Consider the following 17,635-nt stretch of genomic DNA (forward strand, 5'->3'; position numbering starts at 1 on the left):
AATTTGAATGTTGAACTGCCTTGCTAGGCTTGAGAAGTTCTCCTGGATAATATCACAGAGCGTGTTTTCCAGCTTGGACTCATTCTCCCCGTCATATTCAGGTACACCGATCAAGTGTAGATTCGGTCTTTTCACATAATCCCATATTTCTTGGAGGCTTTGTTTATTTCTTTTCACTCTTTTTTCTCGTCTTGCCTTCTCTTTTTATTTCATTGAATTGATCTTCAATCTCTAATATACTTTCTTTTGCTAGATCGATTCGCTATTAAAACTTGTGTTTGCTTCACATAGTTCTCGTGCTGTTTTTCAACTTCATCAAGTCATTTATGTTCCTCTCTAAGCTGGTTATTCTAGTTAGCATTTCATCTAACCTTTTTTCAAGGTTTTTGGTTTCTTTGCATTGAGTTAGAATGTGTTCCTTTAGCTCAGAAAAGTTTGTTATTATCCACCTCCTGAAGCCTGTTTCTGTCAATTCGTCACACTCTTTCTTGGTCATGTTGTGTTCCCATGTTGTTGAGGAGTTATGATCCTCTGAAAGAGAAGAGGTATTCTGGTCTTTGATGGTTTCATCTTTTTTACTCTGGTTTTTTCCCATCTTCATGTATTTACCCAACTGTGATCTCAGGGAGCTGCTTGATGAGGTCACTTGTCTGCCTTCAAGGTGTTACTGGGTTTTTAGGGACTCCTTCAGGTTACTAGGGAAGCTTCCTGTGTCTTTTTTGTTTACACTGGGAGGTTAGGCCTGCCTCTTCTACTGACCTGGAGGCACTGCGGGGTGGTCAAGAACACTGTCCCATTGCTACGTAGGCTTCCTGTGTTTCTTGTTAAAACACAAAGCCTATTCCCACCTCTTTAATGGTGGGTTGTGTCTTTCCTCCACAGGGCTGGATCATTCAGGGTTCAGCTCAGACTGAGGCGGCGGCTATGTAAACTGCTAGAGTTAGTGCTTTAGCCCTCTGGGGTTTGTGGGGGAGGGTAGGGACCTGCCCAGCCACACAGTCTGTCTCTCTGCTTTCAGCTCCCTCTCTCTCCGGGCAGGGGGAGGGGGCAATAGCCCAGTCACAGGCTCTCCCGGCTGGCTTATGGGCTATGCATTTGCTTAGATCTGTGCACCAATCTGGGACACCGACCTGGATTATTATTCAACTCTGTGCTTGTAATTTCCAGCACTTGACTGGCAAAGATCCCTTGTTCTGTGTATTGCTGAGGCTTTGGGGGAAGTGCTGTATCTGTACTGGAGTGCCAGAAGGGGAGCCTCTGACTCACTGGTCAGATGTACTTTCTGGGTGAAGTGGTACCCCTCCCCGCCTCAGTCTGCCCTGCCTGGACTTTGTTCACCATTCGACCAGACCCATTGAAATGCACCTGGTACCTTGGTTGGAGCTAGGAGATCTCTCTATTTCTGTGTCTCTCTCTCTGGGTATTGTGCACTGGAGTTGTGTCTATTCGGTCATCTTGACTCCCCCAGTCAACATTTTCTTAAAATTATTGATTAAAAAGTTTCAAACAGAACCAGATCAATATAGAACCCCAGACCCATCAAGAGAGGCCCCCATTTCAATAACCTGAGTTCTGTGGATGCATTTATCCATCAACTACAACCCACAGGGATGTCTAACACACCAGAAGATTGTACTCAGAAGAAAAAATTGGTTTCATTTGGTTCAACTTTACTGTTTAAAAATCCACTTTTTAAATCACCCTATTGTGTGAAAGTTCAAGTCACATCTAAAGTAAAGACTTTGCATTGAGAGAACTGGGTGCAAATAAAAGCTCTGCCATTTACCAGTTCTTAGTCTAAGACTCAGTCTCTTCATGTCTAAAATGGGAATAATATTGGTACATACATTACAGAGTTATCATAGGATTAAAAAAGATATAGCCAATAAACACAGTGCTTGCCACAGAACTCACAGCAACTCTTCTTGTATAAGCTCAGTGCAGCATGCCTAGAATCCAATCCATTCACAATAAGTGGACATGATGGCTGGACCTGTGGCAGCTGTCTTATAGCCATGAAGCAATAATCATGAGAATAATCCCAAAAGAATTACACTTCCCAGTTATTGCCAAATCCCTAAACCAAAGCCACAATTTATGAGAAGTGGAGAAAATCTCCTGTTGAAGACACTACGTTTTTTTGTTTGCTTTTTCTTTTCTATTACTTATAGTTACCCCTTTTGGCCATGCTGCCCTAACTCAAGCCACTAACTAGATACCATTTGTCATAAATTACTTCTCCATTTAAGGAAGAAAATCAGTTAGGAATTTGTAGCACACATGCATGGGTATCTGTATCTCTTGTATGTGCCTGTGTATGTGTACCCAGGTGCCTGCAGGGAAGTTCCAGCTGTTTGTTCCAATGCCAGTTCTATAGCCATTAAGCAAGTACCCCCGGGACTGTTACCCCTCATAAACATGTGGAGCAGCAGATAGCAGGTGTTTCTGGCAGACTTGCTGCCACACGGGGCCTCTGCTGCATTTATCCTCCATGTGCTCGTTTTTGAAGCTGCATGCCTGCTGAAGGAAAGGCCACAGCAAAGCTGGGCGCTGCTGGTGTGGACCCCACTGTGTCGAGATCTCCCAGGGTTACTGAAGAAGAGAAAGAAAAACCTAGGCACAGGGCATTTTATGAGGGAGAGAGCAGGAAATGCTCAAAGTTTCCACCGTAATTTGAGGCAAGATCAAAAGCCCCAGGAGTGGGTGGCTCTCCAGCATCTTCCCAGCCCCCGGGGATATACAAGCATAGTTGGAAGACCTCCAGGTCTCACTCGGAGCCCAGGGATCCAACAGACACAAGCCAGAGGGGAAGGATATGTCTGCACAGCCCCAGGGGAACGTCATGGGGGAGTCTCAGGTTGGCATAGGGGCGGAGAACTGCACACTCCAGCAGGTGGACAGGGGGAGGAAGGCGCTGCTGAGAAAGGAGAAAGGGGGCGCCAAGGAGGTGGCACCTATCCTGAGGCCATAAGCCCTGGCTCTCCTGGCACAGGGGCAGTGTGAGTGGGTGGGCTGTCGGCAGTTGGCAGCAGCTTTGTCTGCACAGGTGGTCGCCCTGAGGCAAGCAAAGTCAACAGCCTGCCAGCCCCCTTCACCTCCACCCTATCCCAGGGCCCCCAACACATCCCTCCACCCTTTCACCATCTAAGCACCCCCACTCCATCCTAGCATCCCTAGGATCAAAAGCAAATGGAGTTTTCTTCCCCAGGACTCCAGGGCAGTCTTGCACTGTGCTCTGTCTCACAGGAGAGGGCACTGTCCGTGAAGATTCGCTGTTGGGAAGGAGGTGTGAGGCCTGGTGTCCCGCCTTCTCCAAGCTTGGGCCTCCTCATCTGTAAATGGGAAAAATGGGTCCACCTGAATAGAGGCTTTGGGGAAGGATGGGGCATCAGGGGACTTTCCCGGGTGTGGAAATCTGTCTTGATCTGAGTGATGATGACCCAGGTGCATGCACACAGAAAAATCCACCCAACCATACACATACAGTAATGGACCTAACCAGGCACGCAAACAAGGGACTGGCTTAGAAACTGGTGGAAGAAGCCCTGCAGATGCGGTCTGGTTGAAGGGGCCCAGGGTGTGTCTCCTCCTCAGACATATCCATTCCAGCCTCACTACCTCTGTCACTGATGCAAGACATTCAACTATTACAAATGACTGCCCTTGGCTTAACGCTGTGTCTCTGACTGGTAGGAAGAGAAACATGTTTCCTTATCTCACCTGCTCCTTAGATTCTCAGAGGAGAGAAGTCAGAGGTGGAGAATGAGATCTGAAAGTATATTTTCCTTGCATGATAACTTTGCCCAAAGCGAGCTCTGTGAGTGAAGGGCTTTGCTTGTCCCTCTGGGAGAGAAAGAGAAAGAGATTGAGAAGGGGCAAGTATGCCTGTCTGGTCCTGCCCAGTCATTCTGCCTCCTTCCCCTCTAAGCCAGAAAACCAGCCTCTCAGGGCCGGAGGGTCTGTGAGGATGACAGGAGGGCTGGACATTTGGGACCCTAATGAAGGAAGGGTAGGCTCAGTGGCAAGATACTCACCCTGACAGCCACATGGTCAGTTTGGTCCCACTGTTGGGAATGAGTACAGGGCTCTAGTCTGATCCCATGCCAGATGGGCATCACTTCTGTTTGAATCAGTCAAAGGGAAACAAGTCCACAGGTCCACCAGACCTTAAATGCAAGGTTTGAAAGTAATGTCAGTGCCCCACATTTTGATAATATGGATTGACTACTTTTTTTTTTTTTTTTTTTTGAGATAGATTCTTACTCTGTTGCCCAGGTTGGAGTGCAGTGGCATGATAGCTCACTGAAACCTCCACTTCCCAGGTTCAAGTGATTCTCCTGCCTCAGCCTCCTGAGTAGCTGGGACTATAGCCACTATGCCTGGGTAATTTTTGTATATTTAGTAAAGACAGGGTTTCACCATATTGATCAGTATGGCCTTGAACTCTTGACCTCGTTATTCACCCACTTCAGCCTCCCAAAATGCCGAGATTACAGGCATAAGCTACTGTGCCTGGCCTGGATTGACTACTTTTTAATATCCAAAATTGTACACTCTCCCATAATCTTTTGCAGAAAATTCATAACATCCAAAGCTACTATGAACTGAAGAATATTTTTCAATTATTGCACCTATTATTGCATTTATAAGCCATGACAATATCAACTAATGTTTGAAATATAGCACTGCATGATGAATGGTTTCAATGGGTAGGCCAGCAGGAAACCTCAGTGCCTCCCTGTTCTTTCCCTGAAGCCTTCCAAGTCCAAGAGGCCTGAGAGCTTGCCATGTACATACGCTGCTTGCAAACCCACCGAACAGGCACACGCAGATCCAACAGAGATGAGCAAGATGACTCCAAAGGAAGGAAAAATCAGCAATGAAAAATAATGTCAAGGAAACCATCCCTATGCTGAATGAGCCGCTTAGTTTTCCCTTAGTATATGCTTTTACAGACTTATCTAAAATTTCCCGGAAATGTTGCTTCAAGAGGTCATTCAGCCTAAGCTTGAGAATCAATGTACATATATGTGTACATAAGTACACACACTCTCACCAAGAATCAACTTACTTTGCAGAGTTCCCAGAGTTTTCCTGGGACAACAGCAAGTGGCTGGGAAGGACAGCCTCTTTTCTGACCTACAAATTCTACATCCTATAGAGCTTCTATTAATAGAGGACACCAAGGGCATTCTCTGGAACTTGAGGGGAAATACCAGCATCTCAGAAAGCCTAACTCACTGTCAGCCCAGGGGCAAGGCAGCGCTATGCAAACCCCAGAGGGCTGACTGCTGTCGGGGAATCTAGGCTGGATTCCTAAGACCTGGGGCCTGGGGCTCCACCTGGGTAGGTTTAGCATCCTCATCCAGATGGCAGTCTCTAAGATCACTAGTGCTGGTTCTCTGCTTTCACTGTCTTAAAGCAAATAGACTCTCAGCAGCACCCTAGAGCTCCAAGGAAATTTTAAAAACACAAAAGAAACAATAAGATCCCAATCAGGCGCAACATGTGATGGTAACTGACAGTGCTCTACTTTTCGTTCTCCTTCCCTTGGATTTTGGTTCCAAGGCAACAGCTTAGAGGGCTGCTGAGTCTTCCATCTCTGAAAAGACAGCAAAAAAGCAATGGCACCCCAGGAGGCCGAAGGGGTGTGCAGGCTTCAGGATGTCTGCGAGGGCTTGATGGTTGGAAATGACTGTCACAAAGTCTGCCCTGAAAAAAAAAGTATGTATATAATGTATGTGTGTGTACACAAATATATATATATATATATATATATATATATATATATATATACACACACAAAACCACTTGAAACGACTGTTATTCAAGCAGAGGACTAATAGGTTTCTTCATACGCAGGTCTTCATAGAAAAGGAGCAAGTTTAAAGAACTTACTAGAAGGATGTCTTCTAGCCTAAAAATATCAGTACTGGCTTCCTTAGGGTGCTGGAACTATGAGTAATCTTCTATGTTTTTTTTTTTTTTTTTTACTTTTTCTAAATTTTCTATAACATACATGTGAATTAACTATGACTATGTATGTTATATATATGACATAGACAACATTTATAAATAAATTACGATCTCAGAGAAAATCACAAAATGTGAGAAGGTGGTTTAAAACCCCAACACGAAAACCGTCATCAACAGACAAGTGGGAAACTGAAGCCCAGGGTGGCAAATGGACCCTCCTAGGGCTGGTGTCCGGTCCTTGGCCTCCACATACCTACTCAGTGAGGTTGCCTCGGGAGAGCCATCTTGACTCAAGAGAGGAGTTTAATTTCAGTGGTTTTCAGCACCAAAGCTAACTTTACTAAATCTTAATAATTTAGAAAATTGACTATTATCTATTCATAAGGTTCCCAAAAGGCTATAGAGAGGCAAATCGAAGGTGGGAAGTGGAGGAAAAGGTGGGTATGATGGTCCTGATTCTCTCCCCTCCCCTGTTTAGTAAAATGGGGAACCTGGGTGTGGCAATGGGAGTTCTGTTAACATTTAACTCTGTTTTTCACTTGTTCCAAAGGCACATTCGTGCAACATCTGGCCAGCCCAACCTGGAACAAAGGTCTCCAGGAGATGGAGTCCAGGAGACACATGCGTTCAATTACTAACAGCTCAGTACCTTATGTTTCTGCACTTTCAGTTTCTAAGTATGTGTATTAAATTCTCCATTTTCAATCAGCGGTAACTGCAAAGTAGCCTAAGGATTTACTCTATATGCCTCAAAAAGATGTGTGTAAGTCCAGGTTGGAAGTCAGGTTCTCATGAGCTGAGGGTGCTTTAGAGGTTGAGGAGCAGGTCCAGGAAGGAGAAAGAGAATCTGGGAGTTCAAGGGGCCCTGGTGAGTCCTAACAGCCAGGGCTAGGATATGACAACCACACCGAGGCGTGTGGGGTAGCAGAATGCTACCCACCCCATTACCCTCTCGGGCACGGTGGCTCTTTTCTGCCACCTCCTCCCCACCCACCAAACCCCTTCCCTACACTGCAGGCACGGGGCCCGACTGCATCCCAGGCTCTGCTGTTTGTAGTGCTCTAAGTGCAGCTCAGGTAAGCCTACCTCCTGCAAGAGTGGTGGCTCCATTGGCAGAGGCCCCTGTCCTGGAGCTGGCACAGTGCCACAGTGCCAGAGGAGAGGCGGTGGTGGCTGAAGTTGGCAGGATTGTGGTTGCACCCTGCCCTGGACAATGGCTGTGCTATGTGACCTTGACACCAATAGTTGAGACGGATACCTAGATTGCCCTTCTCTGGACCACCCCGTGATATTGTGGACTCCTGGTTCCCTGGCACAGTAGAGAGTCCTCTGTTTCCCAAACTACAGCCTTAGTAAAGCTGCCAGCAGGTCCAAGTTGTGGAGGAGGGTCCTGTAACTCCCCTTCGCCACCCCAGCTTTGGAACAATAAGGCCCAGAGGTGGCAGTTTGGTCTAGCCCAGCTGTCCGTCTCCTCTCCATCTTCTCTTCATGGCCACTGTGCCCCATATCTCTGGCTGTGCACAGGCCACTGTGTCCTGTCTCCCCTCCACTTCACCTGTGTGACCGGCTCCTGCCTCCCCACTGTCCATGTGAACTGTGCTATCAGCAGAGGCAAAAGGGACCCCACACAAGACCCCAGTTTCCCAGGACCCCTCCCCAGCTCAGTGCCCCCATTGGCCTCCTGTGGGGTTCCCCTTCTACCTCCCAGAGCCCTGCCTTGGAGATTAACTCTACTCTGCCCCTCTCCTCCTGGCACCCCAATCAATTCCACTCTTCTGACTCTTCAGAAGCCTAAGTATTTATCATAATTCCCAGTCTATAAAAATGGCTGCTCCCAACTCCTTACAGGACGTTTCGTTTCTGACAAGTCATCTGCACAGTGGCAGCAGAATTGTCATTGTTTAATTAATTGCAAAGCAAAAATGGGGAGGTGAGGCCTTGGATGAGCTTGGGACTAAATCTTTAAGCAGGCTCCACATTTATGCAAATCCCTCAGGCCACTGCATAATCTCCTCTTTGCAGTAAAGGAGCCTATAAATATCTCAGGAAGGAGAACTGAGAGCCTTTTCCTAAGTGGTGCTTGCTTTGTTTAAGGGGTAAGCTCGCAGCGCTGCGGCAGGGCCTGGCAGCCAGGCACCTTGGCAGAAGCTATAATAAGAATGTGATGCTTTTAAAACTCTGGTCCTATTGGATGCCTCCAGTCCAGGCATAGCTGGCTGGGAAGTCAGTACTCTCCACACTGCAGCTAAATGACCAATCTGAGGTCATTTGTCACACAGAGCAAGAAGGGGCTGGAGCAGAAAGCTGGTCAACCTGCATGCAGATGGGGTTTCCTGTGACCGCCTCCACCTGCCAGGGACAGTATGAGCTCATGGGCATCACCGGCAGGATGGACCTCATGTCCTCCACAGCCAGCACACAGGCGAGTTGTGGCTTTCCGGCCACTGGGCTAACCTGGACAACCCCCAGGGACCCCTGTTCCTGTGGGACCTGAAAACTGTAAATGTGGGCAGGATAGATTCTTCTCCTGCCCTTCCACAGCTGCAAAGGCCCCTCCTTGTCACATAAGCGCTTCATCAACATAATGAGCAACTACTGAGTTGATTGTTATCATCAGCTACCTCTTGTTAGAAGTGGAGCCATGCTGGGGCCAAACCAGGAGCCAGCTAGGCAGACCCAGGCAGGAGAGAACACATGGAGATGAGTAACCACCGCAGGCTGGCACTCAGTGAGGCAGGTGTTTCTTCTCCGGCCTGGGGCGGGGCAAAGGAGGAGGTGGGGCGCTTTGCTCATCCTGCAGAGCAAGGATTAGCCACCACTCCCCGACTAGTCAGATGCATTCTACTTAGAAAGGGAACACAGCTAATCAAATGCTCAGAGAGACCAAGGTTTGATGTTATATCTACTTTTTCCACAGTTTACTGGCCGTGAATGTTCCAAGCTCCACCACTGGAAGTGACTCTCCACAGAGTTCAGTAAGAGAGAGAGACACCACAGAAATCTGAAAATGGCTTTGCCTTTCCACTCTGCAATCTGCTCGCTACTCTAGGGTACATCGTATTTATTAGATGACAATTATCCTACCTACCATAAATGTCAGAGTCAAGGACAAAGCTGTCATCTGTCACTAAGACCCATTGGAAATAATTTGAGATATCACATTGTCATTTACATCACTGGAAATATGGAAATCCAGTTTCTCTTTACATAATTCATACAGAACATAGATCAACTTTATAAACGCTCTGACCCCTTTCTTGAAAAATAAATGACTTCAGTTTAAAGTATGAAAGGCGTAGATTTATGGGGGACACTGAAGACTGATTTAAGAGGACTAATTAGATCTTATTATGCATAACAACATTCTCAAGTGAATATTTTAGGATCAGCAATGAACATCCGAAAATTTCTTGCCTAAAACCCCAGAAACCCTTGATATTCAAAAATTCTTTTCAAAAGATAACTGGGTAATATCAAAGACTCATGAGGAAATGCTTTATTTCTAATCAAAGATGAGAGACAGATTAAACCCAAGAGACCGAAAAAGAGGAACATAGCAATTTTCTCTCTCTCCCGGGCACTTCCCTCCTACCAGCAACTTCAAGAATAATATTGAACTCTGTTAACCATGTTACAGCTTGACTGTGAGGCTTCACTCTGGTCTTGAGAGGACCATGCACAACTGCTTCTATAGCATTTTCACTCAGTACATCCAAGGGCTGTCTAACAGCTAACCTACTGTATGTCAGGCACTCGCTCAGCACAGACGAAGTGCAGGAGATAGTGTCGAACCACACCCTCACTCTTACGGGGCTTACAAAGAACTTACCAAAAGAACTTACATCAACTTTTGAGAACCAATTATCTTTAGAAGACTGTACTTGATCCTAAATCCTCGAAAAGCCAGCTTATAATTCGATAGGAAACAGAGCAAAGATCTGTTCCTTTGGCTACAGAGTTAGTAGAAGAGCCGATCGATCAATCAACAAATGCTGTCAATCAGGAGAGTGCTTTAAGCTCTGCCCGTGCTGTGGGGAGAAGAGATCTAAAGATTATAAGCTGGCCTGGTGCAGTAGTTCACGCTTGTAATCCCTGCACTTTGGGAGGCCAAGGTGGGAGGAACACTTAACGCCAGGACTTCAAGTCTATCCTAAGCAATATAATGATACTCCCGTCTCTACAAAAAAATTGAAAAGCCAGGCATGGTGGTCTGCATCTCTAGACCTAGTTACTCCACAGCCTGAGGCAGGAGGATCACTCAGGCCCGGGAGTTCAAATGTCACAGTGAGCTATAACATTGCATCACTGCACTCCAGCCTGGTGAAGAGAACAAGACCCACAGCAAGACCCTGTCTGCCTCCCACCCCAAAAAAAGAATAGAAGCCAAAGCTCCTGTTTTAAAGAGCCACCACTGAGTAAATTCTGAGCAACACCAAAATAATCATAACAGGCAACACTAGAGCTGTCACAGGATTCCTGAAAAGACATTACGACAGATACCAGGAAGACTTGTAAGAAAATGAAAAGGCAAGACATATATGGGAAGAGACTATTAATGATACACACAGCTGACCAAGAAGTGCCCTCATTTTCATAATAGTAAAACAAGCAACCCAATTCTTTTTTTTTTATTGCATTTTAGGTTTTGGGGTACATGTGATGAACATGCAAGATTGTTGCATAGGTACACACATGGCAGTGTGGTTTGCTGCCTTCTGTCCCGTCACCAGTATCTGTCATTTCTCCCCATGCTATCTCTTCCCACCTCCTCACCTCCCCGTCCCTCCCCCATTTCCCCCCAACGGACCCCAGTGTGTAGTGCTCCCCTCCCTGTGTCCATGTGTTCTCATTGTTCAACACCCACCTATGAGTGAGAATATGCGGTGTTTGATTTTCTGCTCTTGTGTCAGTTAACAAGCAACCCAATTCTTAAAAAGGGACACAAAACTTAAACAGACACTTCCCAAAGTGATATTTATGAATGCCTAATAAGCACATGAAAAGGTGCTAATATCATTAGTCATCGTGAAAACGCAAGTTAAAACTATCAAGAAACGCTACTACATGCCTACTGAGAAGAGAATACAAGAATCCTCATAGCAGTTTTATTCACAAAGGCAAAAAACTGGAAAGAGTCCAGATCTTCATCAATGGGTGAATGAAAAAAAAAAATCAGGATATGCACATGCCAGTGACTCCTATTTAGCAATAAAAAGGATTGCTGAGACACAGGGCAACATGGTGAATCTCAAGAGAACCTATTGCCTGTCCCATTTTCATGACTTCTACAACAGGCTAAACTAAGCTATGGTGATAGAAACTGAGGAGGGGGCTAGGGCAGGGAAGGGACAAGGGAACATACTAGTGATGGGAATAGTCCACATCTTGACTGGCATGGAGGTGATACAGGTGTATGTAGTTGTCCAAACTTGGCTCACTGAACTCTTAAGGTTTGTGTATCTTATTTCATGTAAATTATACTCCAATTTTAAAAAAACAAAGATGTTATCAGGAAGCAGCAAATCCATATAGGACCCCAGGATGCCCTGGAGAGAGCAGGGATGGGCACCTCCTTCCTTTTGAAGCTCCACTTGCAGAGACCATGTCTGATACCAGATCATCTCTGTGAAGAGCAGGGGCTCCACGGAGGTCTGGTAATGAGGGAAGGGGTTTTTACCATGGCAACCCTGCCTCTTGTCCCAGACTGTGATGGGAGCAGGGATTGACTTGGAGCAGATGAATGTGCCAGGCCGGGCATGCTGAGACCCCACACCAGGAACACGCCTTGCGGAGCTGCACAGGGAGCACAGTGGCCTCTGCCTCGGCCCCACAGCCCTCAAAAATGCTGCACCTGGTCTCTTGACGATGGCAGGCTTCCCTTGAACTGGCCCCAGAAGCTGGAAAGACAATGCCCCTGGTGCCCTCTGGGCTCGGCTGGCAGTGGGATCATGGGGCCTGTGAGCTGGTGCCAGGCAGATGGATGATGCTCAGAAAGGGGACTTCATGGAGAGGGTGGAGAGGGACATGTTTTCAGATTTCAAGCTGGAGAAATGGCTCGCGCCCCTAGCAAATGGAGTCCTTAGCCCTGCTTACAGAGCAGCAGCCTGGGAAGCAGGTTCAACCTGTCTAATTCTGGTGAGACAGAGCACACGCATATACAGCAAGTGACAGGAAGCAGGTTTATTACTTACAGACAGGCAGTCAGGGACAACAGAAGCCTAGGACTCATCACCAGCTAGTCTCCCAAGGCTCGGGAAAGCTGCTGGGGCAGAGAGAGTCTGGTCTGAAAGGGTTCCACTTGCACTGCAGCTGAGGATCCCTGAAAAGCAGCCCCTCCACCTTTATGCTCTGGGGGAACATGATATGCTGGACGTCCTGCTTCTAGGAGGGACCGGAGGAGAACCCCGGCTGTCCAGGACATTCCTGTTTTTCTCAAGATGCCGCATGCCTGGCACATTCCGGTTATTTGTGAGAACTACAAGCAAGAAAGATGGAGAACAGTCCTACATGCTCCTGCTTTGGCAAAATGTCATTTTCATCCCTCTTGCCATGTTTTGCCCTCTCACCCCCTCTCTTGGGCAGGGGAGACCGAGCATAACAAGCCCTGGAAGTGCAGATGTTGCTGACGGGGATTTGTGTGGATGGACGAGTGTTATACCGGACCAAGCATAGAAAGTCAACACCAAGACAAAAGTATGCCAAATTGCAGGGTTTTTATTGCCGGCGGCCACGGAGGACTCGCGTCTCTCCAACCCGTGGCGTCGAAAGGAGGGTGCCAATACTTTTTATACCCGAAAAGCCACCTTGGGAGTTGGGGTGAGGAGCGGGGATGGGGTGAAGGGCTTCAGACATTCCGAGGGCTTGTGGATTCTGTAAATCGCCTCCTGGGCGGAGACAAGGGCTCCGGACATTCCGAGGGCCAGGGGACTTTTGTCATTTTGATTGTTACTAAAGTGGTTTACAGAAGTCAAGATAAACATTAGTTTACAGACCTTAGTTACTTATTACAAGTCGCAGAAGCCAAGATGGAGTTAGCCTGGGCTGCTTATTCTGGTCATTACCAGTAAGCCAAGGCTAGCAATTCTGGCAGTTACTGATAAGAGAAGGTGAGCAGCTTTTGTGAGCATTTTGCAGAGCAAACTAGCAGTTTTACTTACAGAAGCCAAGGCCAGCAGTTATTGTGAGGAGAATGGGGCAGCCGTTACAACTTATTTTAAAAACAGCTTTATCTTTTATAAAATGGCATTGCTCAGGTTCTAACTATGTTACACGAGGTGCACCAGCCTGAGACCTGGAGACCTGATACTTGGAGACCTGATACCTGGAGGTTATTGGGATCCACTCACAGCAAAGATGGACCACAGTGCCCTCGCCCTTGGGAGGAAAGTCCTTACCCTGGGAGGGTTCCACTGGAGTGAGGTTTGGACTGAGAGAGGAGGTAGGTGAGGATATTCAACAGGGGAAGGGATGCCCCATGCCCATCTGAGGTGAGCTCTGACATGGAATGATGGTTGGCTCAAGGATGAATGAAGAGAAATGTCTTAGGGAATCTAGGAGTTAATGTGAGACTTTCCTCTAGTAATAGCCTTGACCAAAACACTCCTGTTTTCCCAAGGATTCTCCCATTCCACAGTTTTTATTTAATTATAATTAAGACAGGTTGAGCAGAGTGGCTCATGCCTGTAATCCCAGCACTTTGGGAGGCAGAGGCAGGAGGATCACTTGAGGTCAGAGGTTTGAGACCAGCCTGGCCAACATTGTGAAACCCCATCTGTACTAAAAATTCAAAAATTAGCCGGGTGTGATGGTGAGCGCCTGTAATGCCAGATACTCGTTGGGATGCTGAGGCAGGAGAATTGCTTGAACCCCGGGAGGTGGAGGTTGCAGCTGAGATCGCACCACTGCACTCCAGCCTGGGCGACAGAGGGAGACTCTGTCTCGAAAAATACATAAATATTATAATATAATATAGACAGACTTATCGCCTACTATGTGCCACAAACTGTGCAGTGCACTGGAATCCAGCAGGACACATAACAGACAAAATCCCCACCCTCTCGGATCTTACACATCAGGGTGGGGGAATGAACAAACACCGACACTGCCCTGCGGGGATAAAGGATTCGGGAGAAAACAAAGCCAGGCAAAAGCAAGGAGAATGGTGGGTTTCCGGGTTGGTGGGGCACCGTCTATTTTGCAGAAGTGGCCAAGGACATCCTCATGAGATAATGTTTGTGCAGACACTCAGGAGGCCCCGTGGGGCCCTGGGGAATAACGTCCCAGGCAGGGGCTGGAGAGCGCACTCTGGCTGGGTGTGGGGCTAAAAGGACTGGATGAGAACAAGCAGCCTGGAAGTCTGTGGAGGGGGCAGGTTATTAAGGCCTGTAGGCCAAGACGGATGCTGAATGCGACCAGGAGCCCTAGAAGGCTCTGAGCCAAGGCTGGACGAGCTCGAGGGTTCTAAACTGCTCTGGACCTGCGGTTCGGAACCGGCTGCAGGAGGGCACGGCGCCCTCCCTCTGCCCCGCCTGCATTCCCTTGCAGAAGCCCCGACCCCTGCGCCCTTCCGCGCTCCAGCCCCGGTCTGCAGCCGCCGCTGGACGGAGAAGAGCGGGGCCGGGACCTGCCCTCACGGCCCAGCTCCAGGCCGAGTCCCGACTGGGCCCTCGGAAGCCCAAGCGGGCCTGTCCTGATCGTGCGGCACAGGAGGAGGGCGCGCGGTGGAACTCACATCGCTTCCGCACGACGCTCGCACTCCATCCAGACACTAACTGGAGAACCGCAGCGTCTGAGCAACTGCGTGGGATGCGCCCCGCGAACGCGCTCGGCGCTGCGAGGTGGCACCCTAGGCCCCAGCCCGGTTGGAGCGGCGGGAGGGGCGCGTCCCCAGAGCCCCAGGGGCGGCGGGTGTAGCGGGGGCGTCCAGGCGGCAGAGGAGGAACGCAGAGTGCTCTCCACCAGCCCTCTGACTGAGAAACTCAAACGAGTTTCTCTTCCCTTTCCGGGACTTAGAATGAACAGAAAACCAGACATTTCACTAGAGCCATTTGCTTCTTTGCCAGGAAAACACCTGGCAGGGCTTATCTCCCGGGCCGCCAGCGGAATGCACAACGAATGCACAACGGCGAGTTTTTCCACATAGCCTCACGCGTGGGACTCCCCGCCACCCACCTCCTGCTAGCATAGACGCTGCTGTGGAAGCGCTGGGCTTCCTCAGCTTCGTTGCTTGGGTGCAGCAGAAAGTAAGAGGACGCTAGGCATTTCATATTTTGAAATGCCTCTTAAATCAATTTTTGGAATGTTTGCCCTTTACCATATTTGCCCCAGAAGACATTTAGAATTAAGAATTGGTTTGTTTGCTTCTTTCGAAAATCAGACGGTATTGAGGCAAAGCTTAAGCCAAAAAAAACATGAATTGTGATTTCCCAAATGTATAAATGTTATAATATACTGAGCTCAGGGTTAAGAAACTCATATAGTCACCTATAGTATTAATATATAGGCATACTGTTGCAATATGTCCTCCTTTCTATAAACTATACCATCGACGTTTATTTTTGTTTAAATGAATGCATCTTAAATTTGAAGGACTTTCTGACACTTCTTAGGATGACTGGAGAATTCTTGAAGCATCAGAAAACCAATGCTAGAGATGACTGTTCAAAACTGGGATTACTGTTAGTGAATGAAGTGAACAGTTAAACAATTAAGAAGTGGATATTCATGCCTTCTTTTATTCTGTTATTTACCTATTGGGTACGTTTGTTAAACACCAATTATTTGCAAGGGGCTGCAAATAGTGAATTAGAAATTCACTATTAGAAAGTAGTGTGGGCTAGAAATTAACCCCACTCCTCAAGCAGCAATAGAATCCTGGCCCTAACGACAAAGAGCTTGAGACTCTAAGATGTTGAAGAATCAGGTGGAGGGAGTTCCTGGACTGGGGTTACGCAGCTGGCTTTCGTGAGAGCAATTCAGAGCATCTCTCCTGCAAAGTCTGTCTCTATTGTCTTGAGCTGCCCAGAAGCAATTTATGTCGTAAGCACCCTCATTCAGAAGATTCATCTGACAAAAAAAAAAAAAAAAAAAGAATTTAGAAAAATCCAAACATTTCATGGGGCAATTATAACAAAAGCAGAGAGACATTGCTGTCTTAGCCATCCAAATGCCATTTTTCTTTTTGTTTTTTTCTTTTGAAATTTGTAAAAAAAAAAAAAAATTTAAAAAACACCATATTAAATAGCTACCCCTCTCCCTCTTTGTTTATTATTTCTAAGGCTAAGATATGCCAAATATTGGTTTGACCCGAGAAACTTTTAAAATATACATTCTGCATACTTTTGCACATTGTGGATGACTCTATATAGCTTGCATGTGAGTATGGAGACTGATGCCCCTTAAATGGGTATAAGGAGGTGAAGAAATTCCCTTCCAGGAAAAGAACGGTTTTTATTGGGTAAACATTTTGATCAACTGGGACTGTGGGGCAAGGGGTGAAAGCTTCACAATGAAACACAGAAAAAAAGCCAGGATGAGATGTGAGACTTCTTGTGATGCGGCAACTCAGAACAGACAAGAAAGATGCAAAAGCCTTCCGCACACAGCAGGGCAGGCAGAGTTAACCTCCCTAGAGCCTACGCTGTTGCAAACATAGTTACAGAAATTTGTTGAAGATGTTCTATTTTGAATCCTTCAACGTTGTAAGACAGATAGAGCTATCTCTGCAATTGGTGTCCAAAATTCTGATATAAGGAAGCATACATTCCAGAGCAGAATGGTATGGGATAAAAACAGTGTGGGCACTGGCAAGACCAAAGACAGGAAAACTGGGGCAGAAGAAGCTGTGTTTACTCCCAAACAGTTGATCAAAATGTTCACCCAATTAAACATCTGACGATTTAGCCAGATACATCTAGTGATTTATGTGAGGAGGGATGGAAAGTTGATACCAAAACTAAGCCACATCTCATCTGTAATTATACATTTATATATATTGTACATCTCCTAAATATGAAGTACACTATATATTTGATCCCTTTTTGTAGTGTGGATGCAATAATAATATGCAAATATTATGCAAAACTAAATCACATCTCATCTGTAATTATACATTTATATATATTGTACATCTCCTAAATATGCAGTACACTATATATTTGGTCCCCTTTTGTAGTGTGGATGCAATTATTTGATAATTATATAATAATCCTCTTGTCTTTTTAAAAACATTTAAGAACATCTAAATAACATTTTCTGGTATTGTAAGAAGCCATACTGGATTCATCTGGACCCAAAATGATAGTTACAGTTAAATGTTAGGTGCCTGGAGAGAAAGTACAGATGCACAGACTCTTAAAATTGAGGTTTTAGGCAGTGGATGTGCCAGCAGTTCCATAGGAATATGAGCCACAGGTGTAATTTTAAACTTTCTAGTAATCACATTAAAAAGTAAAAAAAGGCTGGGCATGGTGTCTTGCACCTGTAATCCGAGCACTATGGGAGGCTGAGACAGGAGGATTACTTGAGGCCAGGAGTTTGAGAGCAGCTTGGGCAACCTCGTGAGACCCCCATCTCTACCAAAATTTAAAAATTTGCCTGGTGCGGTGGCTTGCACTTGTGATCCCAGCTATTTGGGAGGCTGACATGGGAGGATTATTTG

Source organism: Saimiri boliviensis, chromosome 1, assembly GCF_048565385.1.
Source record: "Saimiri boliviensis isolate mSaiBol1 chromosome 1, mSaiBol1.pri, whole genome shotgun sequence".
Lineage (NCBI taxonomy): Eukaryota > Metazoa > Chordata > Mammalia > Primates > Cebidae > Saimiri > Saimiri boliviensis.